A 16,938-nucleotide genomic window follows, 5' to 3' on the forward strand; every position below is an offset into this window, starting at 1 on the left:
CAGGAATAGCAGTAGACTTATCAGCCATTTGCAAAGATATATCATTTGGTATCAACTTATCTAAATAAAGTCTCTTATAAAGAGAAAACGGCATAACACTAACACCTGCTCCCAAATCACATAGAGCGGTTCTAACATAATTATTCTTAATGGAACAAGGAATAGTCGGTATACCTGGGTCGCCCAGCTTCTTTGGAACTTTGCCATTGAAAGAGTAATTAGCAAGCATAGTGGAAATCTCCTCATTAGGAATTTTCCTTTTGTTAGAGACAATATCTTTCATATACTTTGAATAAGGAGGCAATTTAATAGCATCAGTCAAAGGGATTTGCAGGAACAAAGGTTTCATCCACTCACAAAATTTATTATAGTGTTCTTCTTCCTTTGATTTTAGTTTCTTAGCAGGAAAAGGCATTTGCTTTTGAACCCAAGGTTCCCTTTTATTACCATGTTTCTTAGCAATAAAATCTTCCTTAGTATACTTTTTTTTAGCATGCTTTTCAGGTTCATCTTCAACCTCTTCTTTATCAGAAGCATCATTCTTATCATTATCTTTATCATGTTCATTACCACTTTCAGTTTCAGCATCAGAAATAGAAATACTATTAGGATCATTAACAGGCTCGGAGGATTCTACAACAGGTTTTATGTTTCTTCTTCTTTTTCTTAGAAGGAGCACTAGTTTCAGTTCATTGAGAATCTTATTCAACTCTTTTGGGATGCCCCTCGGGATATAGAGGATCCTGAGTAGAAACACCACCTCTAGTTGTTACTTCGTAAGCATGTTTTTCTTTAGAACTATTTTTTAATAAGTCATTTTGCACTTTAGTGAGTTGATCAATTTGAGTTTGAACCATATGAAAATGTTTAACAAGCATCTTAACATCATTGGAGGTTCTCTCCACAATACCATGCAATTCACTAATAGCTCGAGAATTTTCCATTAAATGATTCTCTACTCTCATATTAAAATTATCTTGCTTAACAACATAATTATCAAACTCATCTAAACATTGAGCAGGACGTTTTGAGTACGGAATATCTTCCCTACTAAAGCGTTGAAGAGAATGTACCTCGATCATGGATGAAGGGGAGTTGTCTTACATAAATCTTCTATGGGGGGTAAATTCTTCACATCTTCGGATTTAATACCCTTCTCTTTAAGAGATTTCTTGGGTTCCCTCATATCTTCATCATTTAATTTAATCATACCTCTCTTCTTCAATATTGGTGTCGGGGTTGGTTCAGGTGTAGTCCAATCATCATGATTTCGGCCTATTCTAGCCAATAATTCTTCAGCGTCGTCTGGAGTTCTTTTTCTGAAAACACAACCAGCACAACTATCCAGGTATGCCCTAGACTCAATGGTTAGTCCACTATAAAATATATCAAGTAAATCATGATTTTCCAAATCATGTCTAGGCCGAGCTCTGATAAGAGAGCAAAATCTCGCCCAAGCTTCAGGCAATTTCTCTCCATCTTCCTGGTCAAAACTATAAATTTTCTGCAAAGCAATATGTTGAGCACTAGCAAGAAAGTATTTCCGAAAGAAAACATCAAGCAAATCACTTGGACTATCAATAGAATCAGGAGGCAAACTATTATACCAAGTTTTAGCATCATCCTTTAATGAGAAAGGAAAAAATTTAGCAACAAAATAAGTACGCTTCTTAATATCATCAGAAAACAAGCTACTCAGAGTAGACAGCTCAATCATGTGTTCTACAACACTTTCTTTTTCAGTACCACAAAAAGGTGTTTTCTCAACAATAGATATATGAGATAAATCAAGAGAAAAATCATAATCCTTATCCTTAATGTTTATAGGAGATGTGGCAAATTTAGGATCGAGAGACAGTTTATATCTAACAGTATGTTGTGCAAGAAGCTTTTTAATATTACTTGTATCAGTAGTAGCATTGCATTTATCAATAAAATCATCATCAAGTTCTACATAATCTTCATCAAGATCACCACTAGAGTATTCAACAGACTCAGGTTAATTAACAGGTGTAGCAGTATTTTCATTAGGAGTTTCAGTATTTTCAATTTGTCTAGACCTAGCAATTGTAGCATCTAGAAAAGATCCTAATGAACCATCATTATCAAGCACAGCAAGCATCATCAAAATTATAAGAGGAATTTTCAGATTCAGCATGAAGTACCGAAGCATGTGAAGCTTGTGGTGGTGAAACAAGTTTACCTATCACAGATGGTGAATCAAGAGCAGCAGAGGTACTCAGAGTTGTACCTTTTCTTGTAGTGGATGGTAATAGGGCGACTTTAGTATCGCGAGGTTTACCCATGATGGGGAATTTGCAGCGAACAATATCAATCCAAGTGAACTTGCAAATAAAGCTATGCTCCCTGACAACGGCGCCGTAAAATAGTCTTGATGACCCACAAGTATAGGGGATCCCAACGAGTCTTCGAGGGAAGTAAAACCCAATTTATTGATTCGACACAAGGGGAGCCAAAGAATATTTGTAAGCCTTAACAAGTGAGTTGTCAATTCAGCCGCACTCGGAAACGGACTTGCTCGCAAGAGTTTATCAGTAGTAACAGTTTTATAGCAGTAGCAGTAGTGAAATATCAGCAGCAGTGTAACAAAGACAGCAGTAGTGATTATAGTAAACAACAGGATTAAAATACTGTAGGCACAGGGATGGATGAACGGGCGCTGCATGGATGAGAAAACTCATGTAACAATCAAGGTAGGGCATTTGCAGATAATAATAAAATGGTATCCAAGTACTAAACAATCCATAGGCATGTGTTCCATATATAGTCGTGCGTGCTCGCAATGAGAAACTTGCACAACATCTTTTGTTCTACCAGCCGGTGGCAGCCGGGCCTCTAGGGAATCTACTAGAAATTAAGGTACTCCTTTTAATAGAGCACCGGAGCAAAGCATTAACACTCCATGAACACATGTGATCCTCATATCACCGTCTTCCCCTCCGGTTGTCCCAATTTCTGTCACTTTGGGGCCTCGGGTTCCAGACAAAGAATATGTGTATACAACTTGCAGGTAAGATCATAAAACGATGAATATCATCATGAAACAATAACATGTTCAGATCTGAGATCATGGCACTCGGTGACAAGCATTAAGCATAACAAGTTGCAACAATATCATAAAAGTACCAATTGCGGATACTAGGCACTATGCCCTAACAATCTTATGCTATTACATGACCAATCTCATCCAATCCCTACCATCCCCTTCAGCCTACAAGCGGGGGAATTACTCACACATGGATGGGGGAAACATGGCTGGTCGATGGAGAGGCGTCGGTGGTGATGATGGCGATGATCCCCTCCAATTCCCCGTCCCGGCGGAGTGCCAGAACGGAGTTTCTGGTCCCGAGACGGAGTTTCGCGATGGCGGCGGTGTTCTGGATGTCTTCTGGCGATTTCGTCTAACCCCCATGCGTTTTTAGGTCGAAACCTTTAAGTAGTCCAGAGGGGAGCACCTGGGGCTGCCCGAGGCGTCGCCACCATAGGGCGGCGCGGCCCAGGGGCCCACCGCGCCGCCTTATGGGGTTGGCGCCTCGTAGCCCCCCTCCTTCTGGTCTTTTGGCTCCGTCCCTCTTCTATGAAAATAGGCCCATTGGGATTAATCCAGGGGATTTTCCTGAAAGTTGAGTTTCTGCACAAAAACAAGACACCAGGGCAATTCTGCTGAAAACAACGTTAGTCCGTGTTAGTTGTATCCAAAATACACAAATTAGAGGCAAAACAATAGCAAAAGTGTTCGGGAAAGTAGATACGTTTTGGACGTATCAGCAGGTGGAGTCCCAGATGGACTCCACCAGCCCTAGCCGACCCACCAAATGGGAAGGTGGAGTCCATGGTGGACTCCACCATCTTGGTCGGCCCAAACACAAGGAAAGGGAGCAATCCCACCTTGACTAGGATTCCCTATATGGTAGGTTTTGTAATTGGACTCCTATGAGGATTTTGATTGAACCCTAGGGTTTTCCACCTATATAAAGAGGAGGAGAGGGGAGACCCTAGCGACTCCATCCTCCACCTCTCTCCGCACTGCTTACAGCGAAGCTCTGCCCGAGATCTTCACCACCAACCTCACCACGCCGTCGTTCTGGCGGGATTCCGAGGAGGATCTAATACTTCTGCTTCCCGCTGGAACGGGGAGAAGGACGTCTTCATCAACAACGTATGTGTGACCGAGTGTGGAGGTGCTCCCCGATTGCGGCACCGTCAAGATCTTCTACACACTTTTGAAAGCAGCAGGTGATCGACTACATCATCCACGAGATTTATGTCGCTAACGCTTAGCAATATTCGAGGGTATGTTGATCTTCACATCGTTTCTACCATCTACTAGATTAGAGCTTGGCTTGTTATTCATTCTTGCGGTAGGAATTTTTGTTTCTATGCTACGAATCCCTACAATGCATGGGTGTGTAGCTACCCATGCAAGTACTAGGCTTCATCCCTATGCATGTTAGAGAAGTGCATTGGGGCACCAACTAAAGCCATGCCTAATCATGGTGGAAGTTTCAGCACGAGCATCGTCAACACGAAGAGTGAAAAGAAAAGGAAAGAAAGAAAAAAAAGAGAGTTAAAAAAAGAAAGACAAAAAAATATAGAGAGAAAAAAGTGAGAGAGAGTTAGAGAGGACGCTCACAAGACTGTTGTCCTTGTTGTCCCGGTATGGATGGCCTGCATAATTCGAGGATCAAAGTCTCCTTTCGTTATTTGTACATGCAGCATGGAGGTACCTCTTTGTGTTATTCTTGGTTAAAACAATATGTGAAAGGTCTACGGTAATATAATGTTGAGTAATACGAGGTGTGGTTATCTAAGTGCTGGGGATTGAGGCAATACTTACTTATAAGAAGTCAAACACATGAATCATAGGTGTCTCTATAACTAGGAGATTCATGGTACCCCATCCTTATGAGTATTGTTGACATGGATTGCATATCTCAAAACCTTGTTTTATGCTCTCTTTACTTTTTATTTTGTTGGAAGATTAGCACATATATTCCTACTTACTTTCTTATGTTCAAGAGTGAAGAGTTTCAAAAGAATCAAAAGAGAGGACAATAAGTCTTCCAAACAATATCCATGGGATTATCCAAGCGTGCTTTATGATTCATAATACTAACCATTCATTTTCTTACAATTTTATTTACTATTATGCATGCTTTTTAGAATGTGAGAGTTCACTTCATGAGATCATATTGCTTATTTTCATTATTTATTGATCGAACCTTGTAAGACTTTGCATGATTACATACAAGCAATATAATAAACTCTAAAGTTCATGTTAGTTTTATCACCTTTATGCTCGCGGAGGAGAATATGTTAAGCTTTGGGACGTTGATGCATGTAAAATAAATACATGAACTTTGTACTTTATTAACATGTATTCCCACATATTTGCAACATATATGATGTTATTACCATGTTTTATATTAATTTATGGGGATTTACCAATGATCCCCTTTATTTGGGTTATAACTCTGTAGAAAAGGAAAACCATGTTTTGTGTATTTGTCACTTTCAGATATCTATATGGAGTCAAATTGAACTAGGATTTCTGGGGAGTCAATTTTTCACCGAGAGAAGCATCATGGGCTTTTGGACCAGACCTGGAGGGCTTGGAAGCCCAAAAGAGGGCAGGTGGCGCGCCCATCCTGCTAGAGTGCGCACCTAGCCTATTTCGGTCGCCAGTCGTCCAAATCGCTTGATTCCTTCACGAACCGACGTATTTTGACCTAAAAAGCACTATATATATGACCCCATAGTGTTCTCTGGAGGAGAGTGCCACAGAAACACATAAACACGAAAATGGAGGCTACAACAGAGAAGATTGGAGGAGAACTCCGCTGGAGCCGCCACCGGAGGGATCTCCACCTTCTCCAATGTCTTCCTCATCAACACCATGATCAAGGGGGAGTAGTCCACCTCTAGACTACGGGTTTCTGGCAGTAGCTTGATCTATTTCTCTCATGTTCTTTATAATTCTTAGTACTATATGAGATGCCCAACATGATTATGGTCATATATGTAATTTCTATGTGGTCGATCTTTATTCTATGATATTGTGCTATGATATTTGACTCTAATTTTTGTAAAATTTATTGATAGATGCATAGTATGTACCTTGTTCTTAAGCATTGGTTCTGATCCAACTTGTATGCAATAACGTGTGTGGGGTGAGATGTGTGCGTTAAATGGAATAACATGGTTTTAGTGATTGGATAGTGATAACAAATTCATGATCAATTATGGCTTTTCCTTTTCTTTTGCTATCTCACTGGGGATAAAGTGAATGCATGTTCTTTGTTCGTCACATGACAAAAGTGATGATCTTGTTTGTTCAAGGTAGCATATTTGATATTCAAATAACATGTCAAAGTACTTGTGGCTATACTTTGTTAATTCTTAATACAAGATTGCATGGAGTTTTCCTTTTCTTGTGGAGTATAAGGGAGATGTGTTGCATCATCTCTATTTTAGGACGTGATACCCACATGAATGCATATCATACACATATTGAAGTTTTATTCTTTATATCTCATTGATGAATGGTTATTATCCACTACAACTTAAAAGAGAGAATACTAGAATACTAAAAAAAATTAGTTATCTTATTTGCATACAAAATCCCAAAACAATCATCTTTTTAATCCTTTTACTTAGTTTACTTTATTTGTCTGATTTAATATACTTTGGTTGCTACTTTGTTTTACTATTACTAACACGAAATCTTATGCTTGACAACCACAAGGTAGAGTTGAGGACACAAGGCTTTAATTTTCTTTCCAGGATTGCTAGGAAGAAGAGAGGGAGAGATACATTTACCCATTCCCCAAGAGTTCGATATAAATCCTCGAGTCACCCTTGTGGAAAAAATACACTGTTGACACAACACTCTGCACTTGGAGTCCCAACGCCATCAAGACCATTTTCTGGCGTCGTTGTCGGGGAGATAATCAAGACACTCCATAAAGCCAATCCCTCATCAAGCTTCATCACCTGGGTAACCCAAAAACTCCATTTAACACTACGGCCCGGCCCAACGGGCTTTGTGGGTATTTGGTCGGGCCGGGCCAGATTTTTTTGCATCGGGCTTTTTTGTCCCGTCCCGAGGCCTGGCCCCGCCCGACACATGGCCAGGTATACCATAGATTAATGGAAAGTCGCCCAAATATATTCCCCCTCTTATTTTTGAGGTCTTCACTAGGAAGAAATGGAGTCTTAAGCAAGCTTTCCACCATGATAAACTATGTTAAAAAGACTAGGCTCTACTCCACGCTGCAAATTTTGGAAGATCTATTCAACCAAGTTTAACATAGAGCGTTGTTGAGATGCATTAGCAAGCATCGTAGCATTTCTTCGCTTCCTCAATGTGGGTGAATGAGAACTCACATGCTCACCGCACCTAACATAAGATGTCAAAGGCTAGTCATAGTGGGTAGTATCATATGGTAGTACCATTCATATTATTATGATAGTATGATATTATACTGTATGTACCTCTATAATGCACGGTATCATGTAATAGTAACATAGTCCAAAAAATCAAAGCGAAGGCCAAGCTACAGGTAGCTCCTTATTTTTAAAAAATGAGATTAGTAACCATTTATTATAAAGCATTCAAAAACTATATTTGAAAGTTTTAGAAAAATCTGGAAAAAACCTGAATATTATATATTCCAAATAATTCAAAATCTCAATAGGAACCAATTTGTATTTTAGGCTACATAAAAATAAAAAAATCAGATATTTATTATAGGAACTTTTGATGCTCCACAAAGAAATATTATCATCGTAGAGATGTATTATCACTGAAACAAAATGCTTAGAAATGATAGGCCCAAAATTTCTTACTACAACCCCATTGATATCTGGCCTTGAGGATTTCTCAGTGGGCAAAGCGCTACAACTCTATCAACTCCCACCCTCATAATTAGTGCCTCTAGATGAGAGAGGTCAATTTATTCATTAAAATTATCATGTAGATTAAAGTGCATCTGTGGTTGGTTTGAACATCACATTCTATCCTTGAAGTTATTGTACAACATAGCAGAAACCTTGCAATCATGACCACAAGTTTCCACCTTATCAGAATTCTTTAATGAAGAAATACAATTGCATCTCTACCTGGCAGAACTTTATATTTGCAGCTTTAATACGGATATTCATAACGTAGATGTAATAGTAATAGAGTCCATTTTTACCTAAATACCTAATTCTTTCATGGAAGATCTTAGAAGGAATTTTCGGAACCGGGTCACATCTGAACCCGCCTGCTGGCCAATAGGAAGAGAGGAGTGGTTAAAGCAAAGAAAAGGCATAGTTTTTTTTCGTATCTTTAAGTTTCTAAAAAATCTAAAGAAAAAATACACGTGGATAGCATGTACGTGCAGGTATGTGGGTGCAAAGTTTGAAACTTAAATACGTTCATCTGTGGATCTGTACAGAAAAAATAGGTTGCAAACTATAGGTTTTTCGTGGAAGAACTTCGTAAACATTGTAACTTACTCCGAAAACAGACGGGTTTTTCGTGGAAGAACTTTGTACTTGCACAGTGTAATTCTACACACACACACACACACACATACACACACACACACACACACACACACACACACACACACACACACACACACACACACACACACACACACACACACACACACACACACACACATATATATATATATATATATATATATATATATATATATATATATATATATATATATATATCCAAAATAGTGGGCTACCATGGTGGCTAGCTATGCACGCGGTGCGAACCGTTGATCTACCCGCTATATGATACAGAGAGCAAGCGAAACTTTTGACGCCGGCAGCATATGTCGTTATATCGGGAGCACGCTACGACACCATATGCCGGAGTTTATTTTTAACCTGTGGAGTCCCTTTCTATTTATTCACAGCACACGCACCAAAACTCCACCCACCCTTATCCTCTCCACACGCCGGCATGGTGAACTACCCCGTACCGGCAGTACTCCACCGTCGCCTCCCACGCTTGGCTTCTCCTCCACCATAGGAAGCGCCCTACTCCTCCTCTCGTCACCCCCGTTCTCCCCAGCTGCGGAAGACGCCGCCACTCCTCCACAGTCGGGCGGGCAGGATGGGCAGGACCGGCAGGAGCTGGATCTAGTGGGGCACCGCTCGCCCATCCATCAATGGACGCCCTTCATCTCATGCAGACCCGTGCCCACCAACCTTTTGCTGATCTCCCAGGACTTGTTAGTCTGAATCTCGATTTTATTGAATATCTCTCTTGGATTTCTTCTCTCCCCTTCTGATGTCCTACGCGACTTTTTTTTTTCTGAATATGTGTTTTTTCTCTGTTGTAAAGATGCTGCTGAAATTGTTTGGTCGTGGACTTCGCCGTCGATTTCCCTCTTCTGGCCATATCTGGTCAAACTGAATAGTTCGGTGAGATGGTTCTGTGGGTGACCTTGCTGTGTGGTGTCGAGTACCAACGGCAAGCGCCGTGCCTCCTCCGGGACAGAGGACTGCTCTCGCCGCATTCTCCCGACACCGCCAGGCGCCCCTCCATCCTCCTCCCCCATGGCGTACGTTCTCTGCGTCTCCCATGTCGACGAGGAGGGAGGTGCCCTACTCCAGTCGCGTCGTGCTGCGAGTTGCAATAATGGAGTATATGAGCGACTCGCCGGATGTGGCGTAAGGACATGAGGGAGGACTACTTCTGTTCTGTATTTTTGGGCGAGATTCGGTCCGTGTTGCTGGTCTCCGCGTTCAGTATTTCTTGGATATCTCTCGCTCCTGGATTCCGGTAGTTTAGTGCCTGGATGGTCCACGACCTCTTTCTGATAATGCTTGCTTGTGTGAGTTTCTAGATATATTTGTTCATGATGTAGCAGAGGCTTTGTAATTTTTTTTTGGATTCAGTCATGAATTTGCAAATCGTGCCGTTCATGCAGTTGGGCGATCATTGGGCATCACTTTCCATTGTGCTGATGCAGATGTCAACTTTGCTCATCCATCCAGCCGTGTCATCCAGGCCACCCAAGATGTGGAGGATGGGTCTTTCGAAGACAGGCAATTACATCGAAGCATAAGAATATTTCAGCATCATCTCGCAGTCATGGCTTCCCCGAAAAGCTCAGTCCTCAAGCATGGCTCAGACCGTCCACGGCACGGCGAGGTGACAATCTTCGAGGAGAAGAAGGCCAACAAGTGCGCCGGATCATCCGCATGTTTCATGTCCAAGAGCGACCTAGAGGCGTTGTCGTACCTCCGCGACAACCCCTTAATCGCGACAACCCCTTAATCGTCGAGTATTGTAACCCGGGGTCACGCCGTCTGTGGAGGTCAAAACGAACGCCAACTGGAATTATAATCGCAGTACAAACTGTAATCTCTTGCTTTCTGCTATGTCATTTTCTTTGCTATAGCTATCAACAAACCAGGTGGATAATTATCTTTTTTTAATTTTAAAACCTGTTAAAAATTCTAAGTGTGAATAGAGTACTAGAAAACTGTAATTGGAGTTGCAATTTGCAATGTCCATACACATGTTTTGTTTTTGCCTACTCGTTGGTCAGTTCAACTGTCATTGTAGTTGCAATTTGCAATGTCCATATTCATGGTTCACTGCTTTTGCCTATTCGGTGGTCAGTTTAGGTGCTATTTGAGTTGCAATTTGCAGTGTCCCATTCGATGGCCATTTTACTTCAGTGGGAAGAGTAGAACGTAGAGCTAAATTGTCATTTGAGTTGCAACATGCTTAACTGCCATTTGAGTTGCAATTTGCAATGTCCCATTAGTTGGCCAGTTCAGATGCCAGCGTATCATCTGTACTATCATCAGTACAAGCGAATAGAGCATGTAGGTTCAGCATGCCAAAACAAACGCCTGTGAGAATGGTAGTTTCAATTTTCAAACGCCAGTTTAGACGAAGCATGTCAAAGCCAGGCTCCAAGGATTGGAATACTCCCTTCACAAAGGATGCTATAATTTGACCGGATGTTTTAATCTGATTTTAGCTATAATGGCATAAGTTCCCAAAAGAATTCGCAACCTTCAAAAACCAACACATGCATGTATTTAATATTGAACGAAGGTCTGACTGTATTACCATTCATGTTGCAATTACATGTGTACAAAAAAGTGTAGTAAATCCAGGATGCAGGAAGGCAAGGTCCAGAGGGCATGCTGCTTTATAAACTATGAAACGTATCTGAAAGCGTAGAAACAAATGTAGAAATCAGGTGTACCATGAAACGTATCTATTTTTGTACTACAGTCGAAATTGCACTTCTATTTACCCAGATTCTACATTCTAGAATACAACATTCCAATTTGGCCAGCACCCTAACGGCTGTAATGCCATTGACATTTCCGTTAGCTCACTCTACTACTACACATAGGAATCTTGATCCCTTGAATTTATTGCACACTATATCCAATGGCTAATGGTGGGTGCATAGCTAGCCACCATGGTAGCAAATCCGCGTCGATATATATATATATATATATATATATATATATATATATATATATATATATATATATATATATATATATATATATATATATATATATATATATATATATATATATGTGTGTGTGTGTGTGTGTGTGCAAAATAGTCTGCTAACATGGGTGATAGCTATGCATACTCATCTCACCATTGGATCTTATATAGAGAGCACAACACCAGACTTAAGGGAGCACACGGCGTCACCCCTCCCGTCAATAACGCAACAACAATCCACACCATATTTTTTTGCGGTACACAACTTGTTGGGTGACATTTTTTTCGTGTTTCACACGCCGACAGAAATAATGTATCAACCAATGTTTATTCAACCGGTCTCATGTGGGTTTTTAACAAGTAGTGCGAGGCAAATATGATTTTCAAATGCAGCCGAACAGGCTGTCAAAATATATCCAGTGAAAAGGATAATTTTTGTACAAACATTTTTTTGTCCCGTCTACACATGTTTCTTGCGGGGTCTCTTTTTTAGTTTTCCATCGCGGCAAACCACCACGTCAGCGCTAGATGCCATATCAATAAGTAGACATCGGTAAGGAACGATACCAAAAACACAACCAAACCACCGTGCTTCACCAACTGAAACAATTGTAAAATTGCTGATGGGAGTAAATCCACTGCAAAAAAAATCACAGTATTCTCCACGGTCAATAAATATCACAATGACAAGCAACTTATGGAGCAGCGCCACCACTGGCACTTTGCCCTTCTTTTTATTCCAGTACGCAATATATCACAACCCCAGGTCCTCTGTATTTCGACCAGGAGATAAAAAGCTCTAAAACCACAGCCAACTATGGAACACACCCTAGAGAGTTGGACATTGTTGGCGCGAAGGTGGCGAACCAGCTCTCGAGTGCTGGTGTCGATCCTACTGTGTGATGGCCACCTCCGCTTCTCCCCGCAAGACAATGACATTGGATGATTATGCTCAGCACTGAACCTTTTGACAAACCACGAGTCGTCATCACCCCTCAAAAGGGACAATATACACCGGCAATCGCAACGCGAAGACCTGCTCATCTCTGCTTTGTCTCTACCCTGCGAAAATCAACAATTTTGCAAAAACAATGTTTTTCAAACTCTCACATGAAATAACAAACCCATGCTGTTATGGTGCGGGGCTGAACTTTTAGCCAGGAGCATAAAATGCTTTAGAGAAAAACTTGGTAGAGGAACTAAAAAGTGGAAAACTGACCTCACAAGAACAAACAATGTCTTGCCTTGTACGCACGTTACCTTATTCCAAATCCAACCTCCCAGGAATACATGTTGAAGAATTCATACGATTCCTCAACAGTTTGAAAGACCTGCCCTTCGCGAGGCAGGAATATGCAACCATCGCCCTTCCCACCGGATTCCCTGAGAGCTTTCTCAACAGCACCGTAGTTCCAAGCAGCCGGCAGCTTTGGTCCGCAAGGTAGACTGCAAGTATAAAAAAAAACGAACTATGTAAAATCGCATGCATGAAGTTTGAAAAAACTCAGCAGGTGGCGTTATTCAAGTGCACCAAAAACAAAGCATTCCTGAGACAACAATAAACCTGTCTGCTCCTTGAGATTCAGCCATAGCAATGCCACGATGCCAAGAAATGAGCTCGTACACCCCGGGAACAATTTTCCCTATTTGTCGGGAAAGGAAGAACTTGTGTGGATATGGGGTGGGGTTCTAGTTTAACTCTCTTGATCCAGCTTGCAGCTGGTAACAAAAAAAGGGAAAGACACAACCGAAGTTTTTTGGCAAATTCATTTAAAACAACCGTTACAAAGTTGGTTTCAGGCGACCTCACTCCCTCGTTGGCATCCGAAAGGGACAAAAAAAATCATAAAACAACGGCTGATGATAACACATACTGAGAGTGGACAACGGTTAAAAAACTCCATGCATTTCTTGTTTTTTTAGTCGGTCGCAAACAGATGCCAACCATACCGCATGAGAGCTTTGGAATCAGACCACACTGAGTAACAATTTGCCCACCGCTGCAATTCCGAAATTTTTTTTTGCATACACGCCAAGACAGTTGTGTCCTTTTGTCAGTGATAAAAACTAAGTTTTTTTCATGTTTCGCTATATTTCAACCGTGCGTGTTGCGCGAGAAAAATTCAAGGAACATAACGCCGTCACACGGGGTTGATGTGCTATTTGATTGATCTGCACCTGGTGCAACTGTGAACCACACTATCCAATGGTTTCCATGCTATGCATAGCTACCACCCATGGTAGCAAATCCGCGTCGATATATATATATATATATATATATATATATATATATATATATATATATATATATATATATATATAGGGTTAAACTATTCTGCAACCGGTGCTCAGAATATTATTCTGAGCACCGCTGCCCCCTATAGGACGCGATTCGATTGGAAAGGAAAAAAAATAAACGGGTCGCCCGCCCCAAACGCGTGTCCCCAACCTCCACTCTCTGCCTCTCCCGATGGAATCCACCGCCGCCTCCCCTCCTCCCAACCAGCAGCCAGGCTCCCGCCGCCCCGTGCCGCCGGCGACCACCTCCCACGCGCGCCGCCGGTGACCACCTCCCACGCGCGCCGCCGGCAACCACCTCCCCTGTGCCTCCGGCGACCACCTCGATCGCGCCGCCGGCTACCTGCGCTGCGCGTCGCCGCCCCCATCCCCGCGGGGCTCCCGCCGGCGGCCAGGCTCCCGCTGCTCCCGCTGCCCCCGCGCCGCCGGTGACCACCTCCTACACGCGCCGTGGAGAACTGCCTCCCACGCGCGCCGCTGGCAACCACCTCACCCGCGCCAGAAAATCCCGGCCGATCCAAGCTCCTACCGGCCGCAGCCGCCCTCCGTCCGCCGGAGATCAAGCTCCCCACGCATCCATGGTCTCCGCCACGACCCCCTCCCGTGAGTCTCCCCGTCAACACATCTCCACCGGCCACAGACCACCGCGACCTCCCAGGTTCTGCCGTCGGCGATGAGCAGCTCACTCATCCCCTGTCCTCCGCGAGGCCCCGGTCTGCCCTCCCCCATTTCCCCGAGGTCCCGCTCTCCCTACTGCCCAGCTGCCGCCGGCGCCCTGGATTTTTTTGGGGGAGGTCAGATGTTTCAGTTCAGCGAAGCACAATCTTCGATTCGCGACAGTACAAGGCAGTGGCATGGTAAGTTCAAGCAAAAAAATGAATTATTTCCTCCTTGCTGTAGCAGCAGTTCGTGGTAAGAATTGGTTCTTTTTTGGGTCGATCTGGGATGTGTTATGCCCGTTGACTGCTGGATGTGAGGCAGCAATAGGTTTATTCTACCAATTACTCCTATAGATGCGTGCTGACAGCTGAGTTGAATTCTTTTGGAAGTGTGCAGTACACATACTTGAAGATCTGCAACGCAACTTTGGTTTTGGATGATTCGAGCTGAAATATGCAACTGCATTTACCAGGACGAGCGATGGTCAATGCCATCGGAGATGGTGTGGTGAAGGTCCTCGACGCCGCCGACTGTCCGGAGCTCGCAGTGCAGCATCGTCTGCGACTCCGCTGTGCAACAGCTTCTCCACTTGAGGGGATTTGGGATTTTTCCATCTTTGTTTTCAGATATGAGCAATACAAAATAGTCTAACAGGGCAGTTCACCTAGCATGAGAGATGTAAAACTGATTCTGAGATTACACTTGTTTTCTCCCGGCAGTTCATACAAACTTGGAACATGGGGAGAAAAACATGGATGACATTGACGAGGCAGTAAGGAGGCATTACACGTATCAAACAATTCTTCATTCAGTGTGGTGCAGAATTAGAATACTCCTACAATAATACCGGTGCAAGCAAAGAGAAATGAATTAATCAATTGGCTGGAGCAGGCGACATGTATGGCATGGCAATTATTCTATAGGCAGCTTGCAACGTCCTGCAACCTCTGGTATGCGAGTGGCCACGACAGTTTCCTAGAGCATGCAATGCAGCAACAGTTCGGCAAGAGCACGTCACTTCAGCAACAGAGGAATGGGTAATTGACAGTACGCGCTGGTATTTGTCTCCTCCCACCCCGCCGGCTAGGCCTGCCCCCTTCCCCGGCTGGACCGCCACCGCTGGCCGTCAATCACAAAAGATGTTCAGTGATGCTTGCCGGCAGTACAATCGCATTGCAGTATGAAGTAAAAAACTTTAGGCCATGGAAAAAACCCGGAGGAAAGACATTAAATCATAGAACTGAAATAATTACACATGGAATAAGGAGAATTAATTTCCGAGTAGACAAAGTCCAGTTCAGATAGCACACATTTGGTCAAAATTTGCCCGCCTCCTTGAGCATAGGATAAACAATACAGCAGTACAACCATTTTAGTATCGCCAGTACAACCGTTAGAGTCTCGACAGTACAACAATTAAGATCCAAGCAGTACACATTGATCGAATAGCCCTGAAACGTTCTATATCGAGAGAAAAGAGAGAGGGACGGGACAAAAGAAATAGGTACAACACGCTAAGCGTAGTCGTGGTGTCCGACCACAGCGGGGGAGCCAAACAACGACAAAGGTCTTCAAGATGTGTACATAGTGTGTTTCAAAAAGGTGAAGAAGGTGAAAGATAAACTAATTAGGATGGTCCAAATGGAGTCATAAACTCTTTTATTCTCCCCATGTTGCTAAAAGGTAAAAAAAATGTACGAAAATAATAGTTTTTTCCTAAGATTGATTTAAATAAGGAGATTTGATAATTGTCGGAGTGAAAATCTTTGGTTTTGCGGAAGTACACATAGAAAATAATAATAAAATCATCTGTTTGATTTCCCACTGGAAGTTCAATCCGTGGTCTCGAGAAGTATAGGCGGTGACTACACTAAGTACACATAGTCATTTTGAAGTGCTAAAAAGTAATTTTCACAAAGTATACATGTCAACATTGGTAAGTGCAATTGATTAGTTTTGAAAAGTACACGGTCCATCTTACAATACATTTAAAATAGTGAAAAACACCTAATTTTATCTCATGGGAAGTACAAGATGTCATTACAATAAGTACAAGCGATAACTACGGGAAGAACAAATGGTCTGTTTAGGCAGTGGAGAAAAGAAAACCGTCCCAAATAACTTCATGTAACTCTGTCAGGAATTTCAAAGATTAGGATCCGGAAAGTGCAGAGTCTCCGGAGTTGAGTGTAGGGTAAATTTAAAATTATCATTTCCAAAATACACATGTTTAGTTTTTGTAAAACACACTAGTTTCGAAATATTATCGGAAGTAAAACCACGAAAGCCACGAAGTACAAGGTTATATCGCTGGAAGTACATATACTTTGTTTTTTAATAACACATTTTTAGATAGCCCGTGACTTTATCATTCCAACGAAACAATAATCACTCATTTCGGAGGTTGGATTGTTGGCCAAATAATTTATATAAGAAAAAGTTGTGCCTTGATGACACATTTC

The sequence above is a fragment of the Lolium rigidum genome, chromosome 1 (genome assembly GCF_022539505.1).
Source record: "Lolium rigidum isolate FL_2022 chromosome 1, APGP_CSIRO_Lrig_0.1, whole genome shotgun sequence".
Classification (NCBI taxonomy): Eukaryota; Viridiplantae; Streptophyta; class Magnoliopsida; order Poales; family Poaceae; genus Lolium; species Lolium rigidum.